This window comes from Euprymna scolopes, chromosome 30 (genome assembly GCF_053919585.1).
Source record: "Euprymna scolopes isolate OS-2025 chromosome 30, ASM5391958v1, whole genome shotgun sequence".
Classification (NCBI taxonomy): domain Eukaryota; kingdom Metazoa; phylum Mollusca; class Cephalopoda; order Sepiida; family Sepiolidae; genus Euprymna; species Euprymna scolopes.
In genome coordinates, this window is record NC_136511.1 from 54013501 (window position 1) to 54031000 (window position 17500).

Below are 17500 nucleotides of genomic sequence, written 5' to 3' on the forward strand. Positions count from 1 at the left end.
TTTCAAACTGGGATTGCACTTCTTTTCATATAGTATTTTTACGGAGATTTTAATGGAGGTCTGAATGTAATTTACAAAAAAGATTATCTATCTATCTATCTATCTATCAACCTATCTATTTATCTATCTATCTATATCTACCTATTATCTACCTATCTATATCTACATATTTATCTATCTATCTATATCTACCTATCTATATCTACATATTTATCTATCTATCTATCTATCTATCTACCTATCTATATCTACCTATTATCTATCTATCTATATCTACCTATCTATATCTACTTATTTATCTATCTATCTATCTATATCTACCTATTATCTACCTATCTATATCTACCTATGTATGTATCTATCTATATCTACCTATTATCTACCTATCTATATCTACATATTTATCTATCTATCTATATCTACCTATTATCTATCTATCTATATCTACCTATCTATATCTACATATTTATCTATCTATCTATCTATCTACCTATCTATATCTACCTATTATCTATCTATCTATATCTACTTATCTATATCTACTTATTTATCTATCTATCTATCTATATCTACCTATTATCTACCTATCTATATCTACATATTTATCTATCTATCTATATCTACCTATTATCTACCTATCTATATCTACATATTTATCTATCTACCTATTATCTACCTATCTATATCTACCTATGTATCTATCTATCTATATCTACCTATTATCTACCTATCTATTTCTACATATTTATCTATCTATCTATATCTACCTATTATCTACCTATCTATATCTACCTATTTATCTATCTACCTACCTATCTATATCTACCTATTATCTATCTATCTATATCTACCTATTATCTATCTATCTATATCTACCTATCTATATCTACCTATCTATCTATCTATCTATCTATTATCTACTATTCTGTATCACATTTAAGTACTTGGCCTTCGCCAATCTATATCTATCTATCTATCTATCCATCTATCATACTATCTATTTATGCTTCCTTCTTTTCTACCTTCTCTCTCTATCTTTATACATATCCAACCGTTCCTCTCTCTGTCCTTCCCTCAGCTGTCATTAGCGATAATGCAAATGATTTTCATTAAAGAACTCACCCTTTCGGATTTTTTAAATGAGTATTAACACTTTAAAGCATTTGAATATTTAGGAGTTGTGTTTTCATATTCTATATTATTCTCCTAGCGTTTCGGCCGATGTAATCTCCAACCATCATCAGATGAATCTTATCAGACTCAGTAATCTTTATGTTGAACTCAAGAATCTGTATGGAATTTCAAACGAAATCCTACGGGGTAGCATGTTCTCGTTTCGTCAGTCATAACCGGATAGAAGTTTTCAGAAATTCGCTATTGTATTCTTAGTATCGCCCGCACCAGGATAATAATGCTAAGTATATCCAGCTGTAACTGATAATTTTCTTGAGATAAAAAGGTTCAATTCCCAATACATACAATACTAAAAATACTATTAAAATTACTTAAAACTTCTCAGTCATGATTGACGGATTGAGGATAAGCTTTTCTCGTGGATTAAATAAAGAAACTCCGTTTGAAATTCTCTACGGATTCTTCAGAAAGATTTCTAAGTTCGACAATACGCACATGAAGGTTGTATGTTACATCGACAGAAACGTTGTAAGAACACCATCCAAGGCGAGAATAGTAGCCCGAATTATCTAAATAATGCAGATCACTATTTGTAAGTGTTGTGGGGTACAAATCACCCCTATTTGAGTACGAAGAAGAATCAACCAGTCCTATGAATAACACTGGTTTCAGAGACTAAAAAGAGACATTCATACCATGTTTAACCGCATGCTACGAACACGTTCCTCTCATACCACTTTAGTGGCTCCTGTATTCCTTATGATAAATACATATTATATTTATACACTTTACATTAGTTGTGGTTTCTTTCATTTGTAACCCCTAGCACGGGTCTACAACAACTGGCTGACGAGGACGATTCAAGAACTTCCCGGACCAATCTATAATAATTGCTAACAAAAATTGAATGACGAATATTCGGGCAACGAATTCACTCTAAAAAAAAAAAAACAGCCATGGAAAAACAGCATTTGATGACCAAAAGGATTCAAGAAAAAAGAACACACGCGGATATTCTAAATAATTTTTTCCTACACTCGGGGGGAAATTCGAAACTTCAAAAGTATTTACTTTTCAAAAGTTCGGTAAAGAACGGGAAAAAACTACTTGTCTACGTGGGGAATAAGCCAACATTCGAGCGTAAAAATTCACAAATACGGGATAAAGAACATTTCGGAAAAAGGATAACAATTCTTGCTGAAAAAAGGATTTTACAAAGACGTCGTCAAAAAGCCTTATCTTGCTGTTAAAAAGGCTACTAAAACGTAAACAACGAGCTTAAACAGAACTCAAAGGCCGAATTGCGTGGAGAATTATTATTAATGAATTAACGAGACAAAGTTTTCAGTAAGTACAAAAAAAAGCATGTGTTGCTAATACGACTTATGGTTAATAGGCATTAGCGTTGGGAAAAGAAAAAAAAACTCCCGCAAAAGTAAATTATATATTTTATTTTATTGGCTAAAGCGAGTATTTGCACAAATTAAAAAAGAAGTCGGAGTTTAATCTGATTAAAATAAACTTTTCACTCTTCACTCTTCGTTTCGTTTCTGTATTGCCAATTATTTCTCTTCGTTTTGTTTCTATATTGCCAATTGTTTCTCATTGGCAATATAGAAACAAAACGAAGGGAAACAATTGGCAATATAGAAACAAAACGAAGAGAAACAATTGGCAATATAGTAACAAAACAAGAGAAACAATTGGCAATATAGAAACAAAACGAAGAGAAACAATTGGCAATATAGAAACAAAACGAAGAGGAACAATTGGCAATATAGAAACAAAACGAAGAGGAACAATTGGCAATATAGAAACAAAACGAAGGGCAACAATTGGCAATATAGAAACAAAACGAAGAGGAACAATTGGCAATATAGAAACAAAACGAAGAGGAACAATTGGCAATATAGAAACAAAACGAAGAGAAACAATTGGCAATATAGAAACAAAATGAAGAGAAACAATTGGCAATATAGAAACAAAACGAAGGGAAACAATTGGCAATATAGAAACAAAACGAAGAGAAACAATTGGCAATATAGAAACAAAATGAAGAGGAACAATTGGCAATATAGAAACAAAACAAAGAGGAACAATTGGCAATATAGAAACAAAACGAAGAGGAACAATTGGCAATATAGAAACAAAACGAAGAGAAACAATTGGCAATATAGAAACAAAACGAAGAGGAACAATTGGCAATATAGAAACAAAACGAAGAGGAACAATTGGCAATATAGAAACAAAACGAAGGGCAACAATTGGCAATATAGAAACAAAACGAAGAGAAACAATTGGCAATATAGAAACAAAACGAAGAGGAACAATTGGCAATATAGAAACAAAACGAAGAGGAACAATTGGCAATATAGAAACAAAACGAAGAGAAACAATTGGCAATATAGAAACAAAACGAAGAGGAACAATTGGCAATATAGAAACCAAACGAAGAGAAACAATTGGCAATATAGAAACAAAACGAAGGGAAACAATTGGCAATATAGAAACAAAACGAAGAGGAACAATTGGCAATATAGAAACAAAACGAAGAGGAACAATTGGCAATATAGAAACAAAACGAAGAGGAACAATTGGCAATATAGAAACAAAACGAAGGGAAACAATTGACAATATAGAAACAAAACGAAGAGGAACAATTTGCAATATAAAAACAAAACGAAGAGGAACAATTGGCAATATAGAAACAAAACGAAGAGAAACAATTAGCAATATAGAAACAAAACGAAGAGGAACAATTTGCAATATAGCAACAAAACGAAGAGGAACAATTGGCAATATAGAAACAAAACGAAGGGAAACAATTGGCAATATAGAAACAAAACGAAGAGAAACAATTGGCAATATAGAAACAAAACGAAGAGGAACAATTGGCAATATAGAAACAAAACGAAGAGAAACAATTGGCAATATAGAAACAAATCGAAGAGGAACAATTGGCAATATAGAAACAAAACGAAGGGAATCAATTGGCAATATAGAAACAAAACGAAGAGGAACAATTGGCAATATAGAAACAAAACGAAGGGAAACAATTGGCAATATAGAAACAAAACGAAGAGAAACAATTGGCAATATAGAAAAAAAACAAGAGGAACAATGTGCAATATAGAAAGAAAACGAAGAGAAACAATTGGCAATATAGAAACAAAACGAAGAGGAACAATTGGCAATATAGAAACAAAACGAAGAGGAACAATTGACAATATAGAAACAAAACGAAGGGAAACAATTGGCAATATAGTAACAAAACAAGAGAAACAATTGGCAATATAGAAACAAAACGAAGGGAAACAATTGGCAATATAGAAACAAAACGAAGAGGAACAATTGGCAATATAGAAACAAAACGAAGGGAAACAATTGGCAATATAGTAACAAAACAAGAGCAACAATTGGCAATATAGAAACAAAACGAAGAGGAACAATTGGCAATATAGAAACAAAACGAAGAGAAACAATTGGCAATATAGAAACAAAACGAAGAGGAACAATTGGCAATATAGAAACAAAACGAAGGGAAACAATTGGCAATACAGAAACAAAACAAGAGAAACAATTGGCAATATAGAAACAAAACGAAGACAAACAGTTAAATTTAATAAAATATCTCGAAGAAGAACTAGGAAGAGAAAAGAAAGAAATGAACGAACAAATATTGGAATTGAAAAAATTACATTTAGAGCAACAAATCCAGTCAGATAAAAAATGGATTTGTACATCCGAACATAACAAATTCGTGGACTATATTTTACCAACGAATTGTCATTTGACGAGGCAGTCAAACTGTTAATGAAGTTATACTGTTCAAAAAGAAGCCTTTTTCATAAAAGATGGAAATGTATGAATCTTACACGTAAGGAGAGTTGGGACTATACAACATTTGCGTCTATAAATAGTAGGCACTGTGACGATTTCAAATTGTCGTCATTAACGGCGGACAATTTCAAATGCTTTATAATCACACAAGGTTTAATATCCACAAAAGACGCCGATATAAGACGTCGTGCTCTAAATAAATTGGAATTAGAACCTGATTTGACGCTTCAGAAACTGGCTGAAAATTGTCAGCCTTCGGTTCAATGAAGCAAGATTCCCGAAACATAGAGGAAGCAGTGTAAGGGATGCACATTAAAAAATACGCTTCAAAAATAAAGGACACCCGCCCGCCAGTAATTACCAACGAAGAGGATAAAAGAACCGTTCACAAAATTATCAGGATAGACAAAATCCTAGGACCTCTTGTAGCAAATGTGGAGAACCTCATGGGTACAATGCATGTCAGTACCAAAGAAAACCTATGCAAGCGAGCAGGGCACAAGGCCTCATATTGCAGAGCAAAGGTGGCAAAAAAGAGCTACGTAAAACCAGCAAAAAATGGACCCTTCACTAACAGAGAACATAAGGAAATATGTTACGGTGAGAATCAGAAATAACGAAATAAAACTGCATCTCGATTCAGGGTTAGATTTATCAATTTTAAATTTTCACACGTGGAAGCGAATAGAAAAGTCCACGATGGCAAAGATGAATAAAGTTGCAAGATCGGTAACTGGTGAAAAAATAAATTTTGAGGGTGAGGTTGTTATTAATGTGTCACTAAAAAATACGACAAAAATACTATAGGGTTTCGTTCTAAAGAACGCAACGAACTTATTCGGGACCGATTGGATTCAGGAATTTGAATTATGGGACTCGCCAATGAGTGATTTTTGTCACAAAGTCGAAAACCTAACGGCCGAAGCCGACGAACTCAAAAAAGATCTTAAATAATCCTTCCCAAGTGTTTTATCGGAAAAGCTTGGATGCTGCACAAAAACAAAGGCGAGATTCGAATTGCTGGAAGAAACAAAACCAATATTCAAAAAGCCATGGAGCGTACCGTTCGCTTCGAGGGAAAAAATTGAAAAAGAATTGGAAAGACTAGTTAACACTGGGATTTAAACCCCTATTAACTATAGTGAGTGGGCAGCCCCCACCGTATACGTGAAAAAAATCTAAGGAGAATAGGGTTTGCGCGGACTTTTCGCTCAAGAATCATCACTACCCACTAACAAACCCATACGAAATATTCCCTAAGTTAAATGACGGAAAATATTTTTCCAAAATAGACTCAAGCGAGGCGTACCTACAAATACCAGTAGAGGAAGATAGCTCGAAACTTTTGTGTATCTCAACGCATAAAGGACTTTATAAATTCAATAGATTAGTATTTGGTATAAAAGTAGCAAGAGGTAGTAGATACTTTGCTAAGCGGTTTGAATTTCGCAATAGGCTATTTGGACGATACTCTTATGCGCAGTCAACATGTTGAACAACATAGAGATCATGTATTTCAAGTGTTTGACAGAATAAAAGAATACGCATTCACATTGAAGGGTGCAAAATGCGATTTTTTTTTGAACGGATTAAATACCTGGGTCATATAATAGATAAGGACGGGAGGAAACCCGATCCAGACAGGTTCACAGCTATAAAAGACATGCCAGAGCCTATTAATGTAACTACATTGCAGAGTTTTTTTTAGGGCTCGCGAACTATTATCAAACGTCCATTAAGAACATGCATGAATTGCGTGCGCCATTGAATGTACTATTAAAAAATGTAAAAAATGGACGCCTGAGTGCATGGCAGCGTTTAAGAAATTGAAAGATGTATTAACATCAGATTTATCCTTGACTCATTTCAATCCAAAACAAGAGATTATTGTCGCAACTGACTCAAGTTCTTATGGGATTGGGGTGTGCATTCTACGCAAGATTCCTGATGGGTCCACTAAGCCGATCGCCCATGCGTCAAGAACTTTACTTCCTGCCCAAAAGAATTACTCCCAAATCGAAAAGGAAGCACTGAGGATCATATTCGGTGTTACAAAATTCCACCGATTTTTACACGGTCGTAAATTTACATTGCAAACTAACCATAAACCGCTTATAACCATCTTTGGCTCTAAAAAGATTTGCCAACTTACACAGCCAACGGACTGCAAAGATGGGGGAACATTCTACTGAATTACGATTTCAGTATGGAATTTGTTACATCTGCGAATGAAGTCACGCAGACGGATTGTCGCGATTAATCCCTAAATCAAGGGAACCACTAGAAGACACAGTAATAGCGTCACTACAAAGTGAAAAGGACTATACACAAATACTATGTAATACGATCAAGGAACTACCAGTAGTTTTGGAAGATATAATAAGGGAGGCTGAAGAAGATATTTTCATCAAAAATCATCAAAGAAATGAAACAAAAAATTCAATCGGATGAATCGGTGGCGGAAACTTATTCTATGTGCAATGAGCTACTGTTGTACAGAGAAAGAGTAGTAATCCCATCTACACTACAAAAGAAAATTCTATTTCTATACAGGGCGCCCTGGGGCTACGTGAATGAAGAGCCTCATGAGGGCCTACGTTTACTGAAAGAATATGGACACTGATATAGAAGATACGGTAAATTCGTGTAAGGGATGCGCATTGGCTGCAAAAACACGCCCAATACAATTTAGCCCGGAATACACGTGGATTACGCAGGCCTACTGGATTGAAACTATTATTTAATAGTGGTAGACAGTTCTTCAAAAAGGCCTGAGGTATTTCGATGTAAAAGTCCAACAACGGATTTTACAATCAGTGCTCTTTACGAATTGTTCACTAGGTTTGGTGAGGTTGATTGTCTAGTGTTCGACAATGGCACACAATTCACTTCAGCAGATTTTAAAAGCTTCTGCGAGAATTTCCAGGTTAATCACATAATGACGCCAACCTATCATCCCCGGTCGAACAGTTAGACAGAGAGGTTTGTAGACAGGTTGAAAAGAGCCCTGGAGAAGGCTAAAGGAACGCCCTCAGAAAAGGCAGTACAACAGTTTTTACAAGTTTACCGAATTACGCCAAATGAAAGCGCTCCAGCGAAGATGTCGCCGGCAGAGTTAATGTTTGCGAGAAAAATTAGGCCAGTCTTCGAGGAACTTATACCAGAACAGGTGAAACCGCTAAATACTATAGTTCCTAAAAAGAGATATTTACTGTGTGAGCAGGTATTTTTCCAGGTACACAAAAATGATAGTACGATGTGGGAACTAGGAAAGGTCCAGAAAAAGAGTCAGGCAGATGGTCTACATTATCGAAGGTCCAAGATTTACGCACAAGAAACATTTAAACCAAATTCGGAAACGTATAACTGATGACAAAAGACAACCTCCTGCTGAACAAGAAGAAGTAATGGACCAGATATATGACACGTTCGACTTGGTAACACCAGCAGCAGCCGGACAACGTCTGTCCTCCAAGAAAAGGAAAATGACCGACCCGATAGAGATCAACCCCAGGAAAAAGAGCTATACGATCATCCCAGAGGAATGAAAAGCTGGGGAGGGGGTGTTGTGGGGTACAAATCATCCCTATTTGAGTACGAAGTGGAATTAACCAGTTCTATGAATACCACTGGGTTCAGAGACTAAATGGAAACATTCATGCCATGTTTAACCGCATGCTACGAACACGTTCCTCTCATACCACTTTAGTGGCCCCCGTATTCTTTATGATAAATGCATATTATATTTATACACTTTACACTACTTGTGGTTTCTTTCATTTGAAATCCCTAGCACGGGTCTACAACAGTAAGTTTATATAGTTTACAAAGAGTGAGATTTCCTTGTCTTCTGGCTTGTGAGGATAGCGTATTGGATAGAATCATACAATCAAATACTTATCCGATTTCAATCTAAACCTGAAAAATTAGTCTATCTAGCTCTTCTGAAGATGTAGACTACAGAAAAAATAATTGCCTATGAATGGCGAGGGTTGAGTATTGTTGTATGAAAAAATATATCAGCTAACATCATTATATATCATTAAAATACGGTAGTGTTTGAATATTGTATTAGTTTTACTCATTTAGAACTGCTTTAAACCTTCACTGCTCACTCATTTTGCGACCAATTTCAAAGTTTTACAGTTCATAGGTCACCTTCTTAGCTATATTTTGAAATAAAAATTTTAAATTTTTGTTTATTAACGCGAAAGTTATAATAAAATTACTGGTGTTCAAAAGCCCCCAGGATTAGTAATAAACGTAAGAGACAGTTTCTTCTGATTGGCTGATGGTTACCATAGCAACTTTTTCAAAGTGGACACCTTCATAAATCATGGCGGGAATGTCGCTCACATGCCATCTTATTTGGGTCATAAAGAGAGAGTTAAGAAAAGCGATGCTCTTGCCATGTTAGGGCTGATATTTCGCTTACGACGTTGCCCACTAATTCGGTTTCTCTTGTTTGTCCCTTTCTGTTTATTTACTTAATTACGTCTTTTATTTCATTTTTTTATTTAGTCAATTTAAGAAGTTGGTAATAATTTTTGGTGGATTGTTGACGATGCGTATAATATTAAACACGAAAAAGAAAATATTATTTCAAAGCGAAAATCATGGATTACATAGAAAAATGCTAGCATGAAAAGTAATATGGGTAAGATTAAGCTAAGAAAAGTAAAAGAACTAGTCGTTAGAACTGGAAAAGAAAGAGACAAGATATTCTAGTAAAAACTATAATGAATTTATGACTTAAAATATTGCACCATGAAGGATTTATATATAATGTAAAATTGAATTTAAAAAAAATGGTTAATGTTGCAATATTTTACGTTGTAAATTTATTATATTTTTTACTAGAATATTTTGTCTTTTTCCTTTCCAGTTTTAACAATTAGTCCTTTTACTTTTCTTAGCTTAATCTTAACCATATTACTTTTCATGTTCGCATTATATATATATATATATATATATATATATGTTGCTATATTTTTTAATCTTAGTGGGGTATGATCCGACACAGTCGGGCGATTCTATTTATAAACGATGCTGCTAGGAACTGACGAATAGAATCAATTCTCGTTCTGCTACCAACCAATCAGAAACCAGAATTGCTCCATAAATATTAAACCTTTTCTGTAGCAATTTCGTATGTTTTTTCCGTCTCGACACGGTAAGAATATTTTGCTCTGTGGAACTGTCTACTGCAAACAAGTCACTTCTCAGGACTTGTGTGTAACAACGAACCATCGGAAACTGTTCTGTCTACTGCAAACCAGTCACCTCTCAAGACTTGTTTAGAACAACGAACCATCGGAAACTGTTCTGAAACTAAACATGGCTTACACTTCTAGATGTTATGGGCCCAGCGTGCGTCTTTATTTCGATGGATCCAAAAATATTGCAACAAATATATATATATATATATATATATATATATATATATATATATATATATATATATATATATATATATAGAGAGAGAGAGAGAGAGAGAGAGAGAGAGAGGAGTTAAAAGTTAAGAATAATATCGATTCTTTAAGAGACTTATCGGGATAATGCAAAGCTCAACAAATTGTTTCGAAGTTTATATAAAGTATTAACAAAATAAGAACATGATAATATAAAAATATGTATTGATGTATACAGATTTATTCATATTATTCAATAAGGGTGATACTTATCTTACGTCCCTAATTGATGTAAGAAATATTGGTACCATGTTATTTCAAAGCCTAATTATTCTCATCAGAAGAAGAGCGAAGATGATAGGAAACGTAATAGGAGTGTGACGTCTAGCGATAGATTAGAAACGAAATAATTGTGCAGTGAAAGATAAAATATTGAGACTGTTTGGGGGTGGGAGAACGAAATTAATCTCAATGATATAGGGGGAAGAGTATAGCGTTTATTATATAATGAAGGTACGTGAATAGCATGTCTGCCATGGTGGGTTTAATATATGTGTAGAATATGTGTGATCAAACTCTCGGGGGAGAATATTAGGGTAACTGAATAGAAAGAAGATGCTTATTTAATCAGATGTATTAATGGGCTATAGCTATTGAAAGGGTTTACTTGAAATAGGGGTTTTATGCTGTGTCGGGGTATTATATAAGGGATATCTGTAATTATAACAGGATTTAAATGAAGTATTAATTAATAGAAATAATACTATAATAAGATAAAGGTGAGGGCATAAATTATAAGGAATAAAATATAGAAAAAGTTTTAAGTGAATCAGGATAAACGGACGGTAGAGTAAAGGGATGAAAATGCAAAGGATTATGGGAAAAATCAATATAAAAATATAAGACTTATAAACTAATAATATATATATAAAAATAATTAAAAAGAAAAAAAGTTAAAAGCATTTAACCCCCACACCCACCATACCCCTTAAGTACCAGAACAACCCAGGTCTGCTAGCTACTAGTCAGTTTTCTAGATGACCTCGGAAGAAAGGGTCGGTGCCTTCAGAGCTAAGTTAAAATCTTTATTCATAACTGTTGAAATGTATCTTGTGTTAATTTTGCCAATTTTTGTGTATTAAATATATATATATATTTATATATATATTATTTATTTATCTTTGTTCTCTTATTGCAGTCTTACTAAAAATTATTACTCGTGATTTAAACTTTTTTTGTTAAATAGGCCTGGTATTACCCTAAACCAGCCTTTAAATAAGATGCCCCAAATCTACAAACATGAGCCGACTTCAAAAGTTACATTATTGAAACGTAATTATAAGGTGAATCTCGAAGGTTCTATCGCAAAGTACCTAAAGCAAAAAAAAAACTTCCACGGATTAATATGGGAGGGGAGACTATCTTCAAATTCTATTCTAAACTGGGAATGGGCAAAGGACTTCTACTAAGTAGATATAAATAAGTCCCTCTTACTATTGTTTTTCATTTTTTTTTTAATGGAGAGTAGATAATGCAGTGGATGTGTTATCGGCAGCTCCAGTAACTCTCGCTTCTCCTTTTTTGTTCCTCATTCCTCATTTCTAATGGGTGATGTTTCTGACAAAGGGTGAAGAAAAAGCTGCTTCCTAGGTCGGTAGTACTTCGTGGACAGTAGTCTGAGATGTCGGAAACTTTCTGTCTCTATGTCTATCCTAGCGGTCACGTCACTAGTAAGGGTGCTGGAGGTAAACGTTTTATCTGGGCTGACGTTAACCGTCTGATAGTCAGGGACCCGAACCTTAGAATAACCACTAAGGAGGCTGTCCTATCAGCAGGTGCAAAGTACTGGGGCTGCTGTATTGTCATTTGGTGAATGGATTCTGGACCATGCAGTAGTCTCTGGTGGGGCCTCTCGATGCCATACTAGTGGGTAATTGTTACGGCTTTACCTTATCATGTGCTACAAAAAAATTTCCCGTCTTTCCTCTCTTACTTTCCTTCTCTGTTCTGCTCTAACCAAGTATGCTGACCTGTTCCACAAATCCCAAAATCCTCAACATGAAATATCTCAAAAAAGAAAACACGAATAAACCTAGAACCCCATCCTCCTACGTAGATCCCTACTACCATGTCTCCTTCTCCAACCTCAGGGGTCTACGTTCTAACCTTCCAGAGGTTGAAACCCAATTACAGGAGACGAAACCTGACATATTCTTTCTAAGCGAAACTGGAATAGGGCCGACCACCTCCCTAGATTAGTTCATAATTAAAGGATACTCTAACATCTAAATCTGACCCCCAAGATCGCCACGCGAATGGAATGTGTGCCTACATTAAAGATGGCTTCCCATGTGGCAGGGGTATCTCCAGAGAACACCCTAATCTACCTTATATGTACTTCCGGGTGGCACTTGCTTACACCGCCGCATTTATATTTGCCCTCTATCGCCCCCACAACAGCGGGGTTATTGTCTTTAAGAGTATATCAGAGAAAATTGACAACATCCTGTCTGCTCATCCCTCGGCTAACATTCACATTTGCGGTGACTTCAATGTCCATAATGTGGAATGGCTGGCCCACTAAAATAAGACTGATGAGGAGGGGAGGTTCTGTCATGATTTTGCCATTGCCTATGACCTCACTCAGATTGTCCGCGAGCCCACCTGTGTGCCCGATACTACCGGTCAGTACGCAACCCTTCTAGACCTTTTTCTATCCACTTCCCCTGAGCTATGCTCATGTTCCGCTCTATCTCCTCTGGGATCATCCGACCATTGCGTCGTATCAGTTAAGATAAAAATGAAATATAATAAATCTACAGTCGTGCCTCTCCACTGTACTGTATACCGATACTCTATGGCGGACTGGGATAGCTTCCGTACATTCATATCTGATCTACCTCTCCATTCCATGTTTAAAAAGGATGTGTCCTTAATAGTATCAGACCTGACTGAATGGTTACTTGTAGGCATAGACCAATTCATACCCTCTAAAAAATTCCAACAAAAACCTAACAGCTAGCCATGGTTCTCTCCTGAATGTGCTGCTGCCATCGCACACAGAAATCACTTTTTCCGTAGCTACCAACGTAATAGATGCACTGAAACTAATGCTGTTTTCAGGACCGCCAGCAACCACTGTAAAAGAGTAATAAAAAATGCAAGAGAACTATATGCTCAATCCGTTAAATCCAAAGTAGCTGAGCAGCGGCTTGGTTCCCACCAGTTCTGGCAAATAGCAAATAGGATCCTGAACAGAAACGTGCGTTCTATCCCAACCATTATCAATGGACCAGAGGTAATCTCGACAACATCCGACAAGGCCAAACTATTTGCCAAAAACTTTGCGGCAAATTCTACCCTGTGCGACGAAGGCCATCAACTCCCCATATTCCCTCCTATAACAGACAACACGCTATGCAACATACAAATATCTGTGCGTGAGGTCGCCAAGCTAATCAAGAATCTTGATTCCAGTAAAGCAACTGATCCTGACGGTATTCCAATTATAGTGTTAAGTTATAATGTTGTTTTTTTAATTTTCTTGAGTATTTAAATTAGTGTTTTGTTTTTATTTTGATAATAACTTTGTATTTTAATTTTCCTGAGTATTTAAATTAGTGTTTTGTTTTTATTTTGATAATAACTTTGTTTTTATTTTAATTTTCTTAAGTATTTAAATTAATTTTTTTGTTTTTAAATGAAAATATTTGCTTTTAAGTGATATTTTGAACGATTTTTTGTTACATTATTTTATCGCGATCGCCGCGAAAATATGAAAACGATATCTATTATGTACTTTCGAAGCTGTCAAATATTTCGAAAGGGAATAAGAAAGTTTCATGAGTTCGTGACATGCGAATAAGTATTGCGACTTTGTGTAAAACCGAGCATTGAAAAACTACACCCACGAACAAGCCCGTGCACATACTATATACTAGACGTTTGCATCTTAAAAACGGGTAAAAGTTATGAACCGTTGATTCAGAATGAGTGCTTTATATCAACCTAATAGTTATATATGTTTAAATGTGTGATCATTTTGCATTAAATAATAATCCCTATTAATCCCCAACTGTACACTGAAAGGATACAGTAATACTTAGTTTGCTGCACCTTTTCATATCAAAGACTCTTGCGGTCCTGGATATGACCTTAAACTATATCCGATGGTGAGGCCCCAATTTGCGGGCTTTGGAGAGTGTGGAGCCACCCTTTAATTGCCATTGCTCCCAGGTCCACTCTGACCCGGAGTGGTAGTGCCTGTTAGGGTCCAAATTATGGGTTAAATAGAAACCGACTTGGAAAAAACGAATATATTCTATTAAAAAAAAATGTTCTTGAAAATCACTGGATTCGGTATTAAATAACCGGAAAAGTGTTGATATGCCGTAAAACAAGAACAACCAACCAACCAACAATCACAGGCACTCGCAAAATTTAATCTAGATCGGACCAGTAGTTTCCGAGTAAATGTCGTATAGTATTAGACTATAACTGTATATCAAACAGATACGATAATACTTTGTTCGCTGCAACTTATCATGACAAAGGTCCATACAAAATTTCAGACAGATCGGGACAGTAGTTTTTGGGACTTGAATGGACAGACAGACAAACAGACAGACTTAAAGAAATATAATATATATTTTATATAACTTTCTTCACATTCACATAAAAGTGTATGTAGTAGCTCTTTATTGTATCATATGACTAGAACGTTTAATCTAAGATCATATACTCAATAGGTGTTTAGAGAAAAATTTTTGTTTCATCGTAAAATAGCACATTGCTGGATTTCTAAAGTATCCTTGACTTTTAAGGGTTAATATTTATCAAATATGTTACATCTATTATTAAAACAAACAGGTTTACGATGATGATCAATATCAGCTTGGAATGTTACAGCAATATGAGATTCGAAACCAAGATCGCAGAAAATATTACGACTGAAAGCGAACATATATCTACAAGACCACTCATCTAACGAAAATATGTTTTTTGATCTACTTAAATGAGATCGTTGTATGGACTTTTCTTATTATCTCTCCACGTAGATCTAAAATAGTTTGATTGTTTAAAACAAATGGACAAAGAAGCATAAATACATAAAAAAACAAACTTTATTGGGGTTTTTCTAATTATATACGGGAACAGAGATATGGCGACGCCGGCAAGAAGAAAGACGCACAATACAGACGAAAATGTAATAAGAAACGTGTATTTCAAAATACAATAAAAGATATTTGGGGAAATAAAGAAATGAATGTGTTTTGCAAATAGCTGGTATTTGCGGATCTTATCTCTGAAGATGCATTCTTTTAAAGGTTTTTGGATTTCTCGTTCTCTGAGTTCGTTTCATATTAATTCATACTACTTGTGAATGTTAGACCAGCGAGTTTGAATGTTGGACTGTCAGGAAAGGTGCTATTTAAATGGACCAATCTTTTTTTAAACCAATCCTTTTTTAGTGAGCGACAAAGAATCGCCCGCGTTGTACACAAAAGCTTCGAACAAAAATGCGAGATTCAGTGAGGCTGATTCAAATTGTTGATCTAAGGGTTACAATGTTTCGTCATTCGTAGCGACCTATAAGCTCTCGAACATCTGCTACATTTTGCTTCGGAGAGAGAGGGAGAGAGAGAGAGAGTGGGTAAAGGATAAAAAGAGATAAAGAGAGGGAGAGAAAAGAAAGTGAAAGAAAGAGAAAAAGGTGGACAAGGAGAGAGAGAAAGAGAGAGAGAGAGAGAGAGAGAGAGAGAGAGAGAGGGGGGGAGAGATACAGGGTGGAACAATAAAAGTTGTGACCATAAATAAAACAACACTACTGCTTTATTTTAAAACTATTATTGAAAAAAATCTATTCAGGGAACTTGAGTATGTAGTGGAGCTGACATCTACTCAATATAGACGCCTTCAACCTCAATCACCGCCTCGATACGGGTCTGGAACTGAGAGCATGCCTTTTCCACAAGCGCCAGCGGGAGCTCGGCGAATATTCGGCGAATACTCGGCAGATGACGCCGATCAGGCTTGTTTTGGTGTTGTGGGAGGTCATGTTGCTGGTTTTCTCGACGAACATCAAGTAGTGCAGAGGGTTTAGGTCGGGGTAGGAGAAAGGCCAACAAGAGAAAGGTACAAAGTCGTAGCACTCCTTCCGAAGTCAAGCCTGGATCTCTTTGGACGTGGGTCGGCACCGAGTCTTGCTGCCACATCTAGGGTCTGCCTGCGGCCACCTGATTACACTAGAGTATCACCACACTCTTCAGCACATCCAGGTACACTTTGATGTTGACTTTCAATCCGAATTCGAAGGTGTGAGGTGGCATGATATGGCTCTAACTTGAAACTGCACCAAAGACCATAGCCGTGGCCGGAAACTTTGTTTTAATCACCCTGATCACGTCCCTGTTATTCGTGGCAATCTTCAGGTGCTACCAACGGTTCTCTTGTCATAACTTGGATCGGTAGTGAGCATGAGTTGTACAGCAGCGCATCTCTGATCTAGCTCGTTGATCATTCTGTCATTTTCAGACATGATGGAAGGCTCCTATTGTTCTTGTCATTTGCACACAACTGGCCAACAAGTAGATGGTCTTCAACAGAAAAGGAAAACCGGTTTTTATCAAACGGAAATGAAATCATGTCGTCTTTTCTATGGCGACAATTTTGTCATTCCAGCCTTAAAGCGATAAAGACAAAGAGATAAAGACAGAGAAAAGGAAAGAAAGAGAAATCTTTATGCCCCTCTTTCTCTTTCCGTTTTTATTTTCTCTTTTTTCTTTCTTTCCCTTTTCTCTCTTCAAAAACTGTTATCGCTAAATATCCTTCACTCTCTTTCTGTCTCGCTTTCATTCTCTCTTTCTATAGTTTTCTTTAATTCTTTCATTCTTTCTCATCTTTTAAAAAAAGAAAGAATAAAAAAGAGAGATAGAGGTAAAGAAAGAGAGTTAACGATAATAAGTGTTTTATTTAGGGAGGTATTCACAAGAGACGTGTTAGAGTCTTTACCCGTGAGATATTCAAACATATTTAACTTACGTATCACGCTGACACACTGGTCTCCGTTAGATCAACGAAGTTAACCATCGTTAAGCCTGGTCAGTGCTAGAATG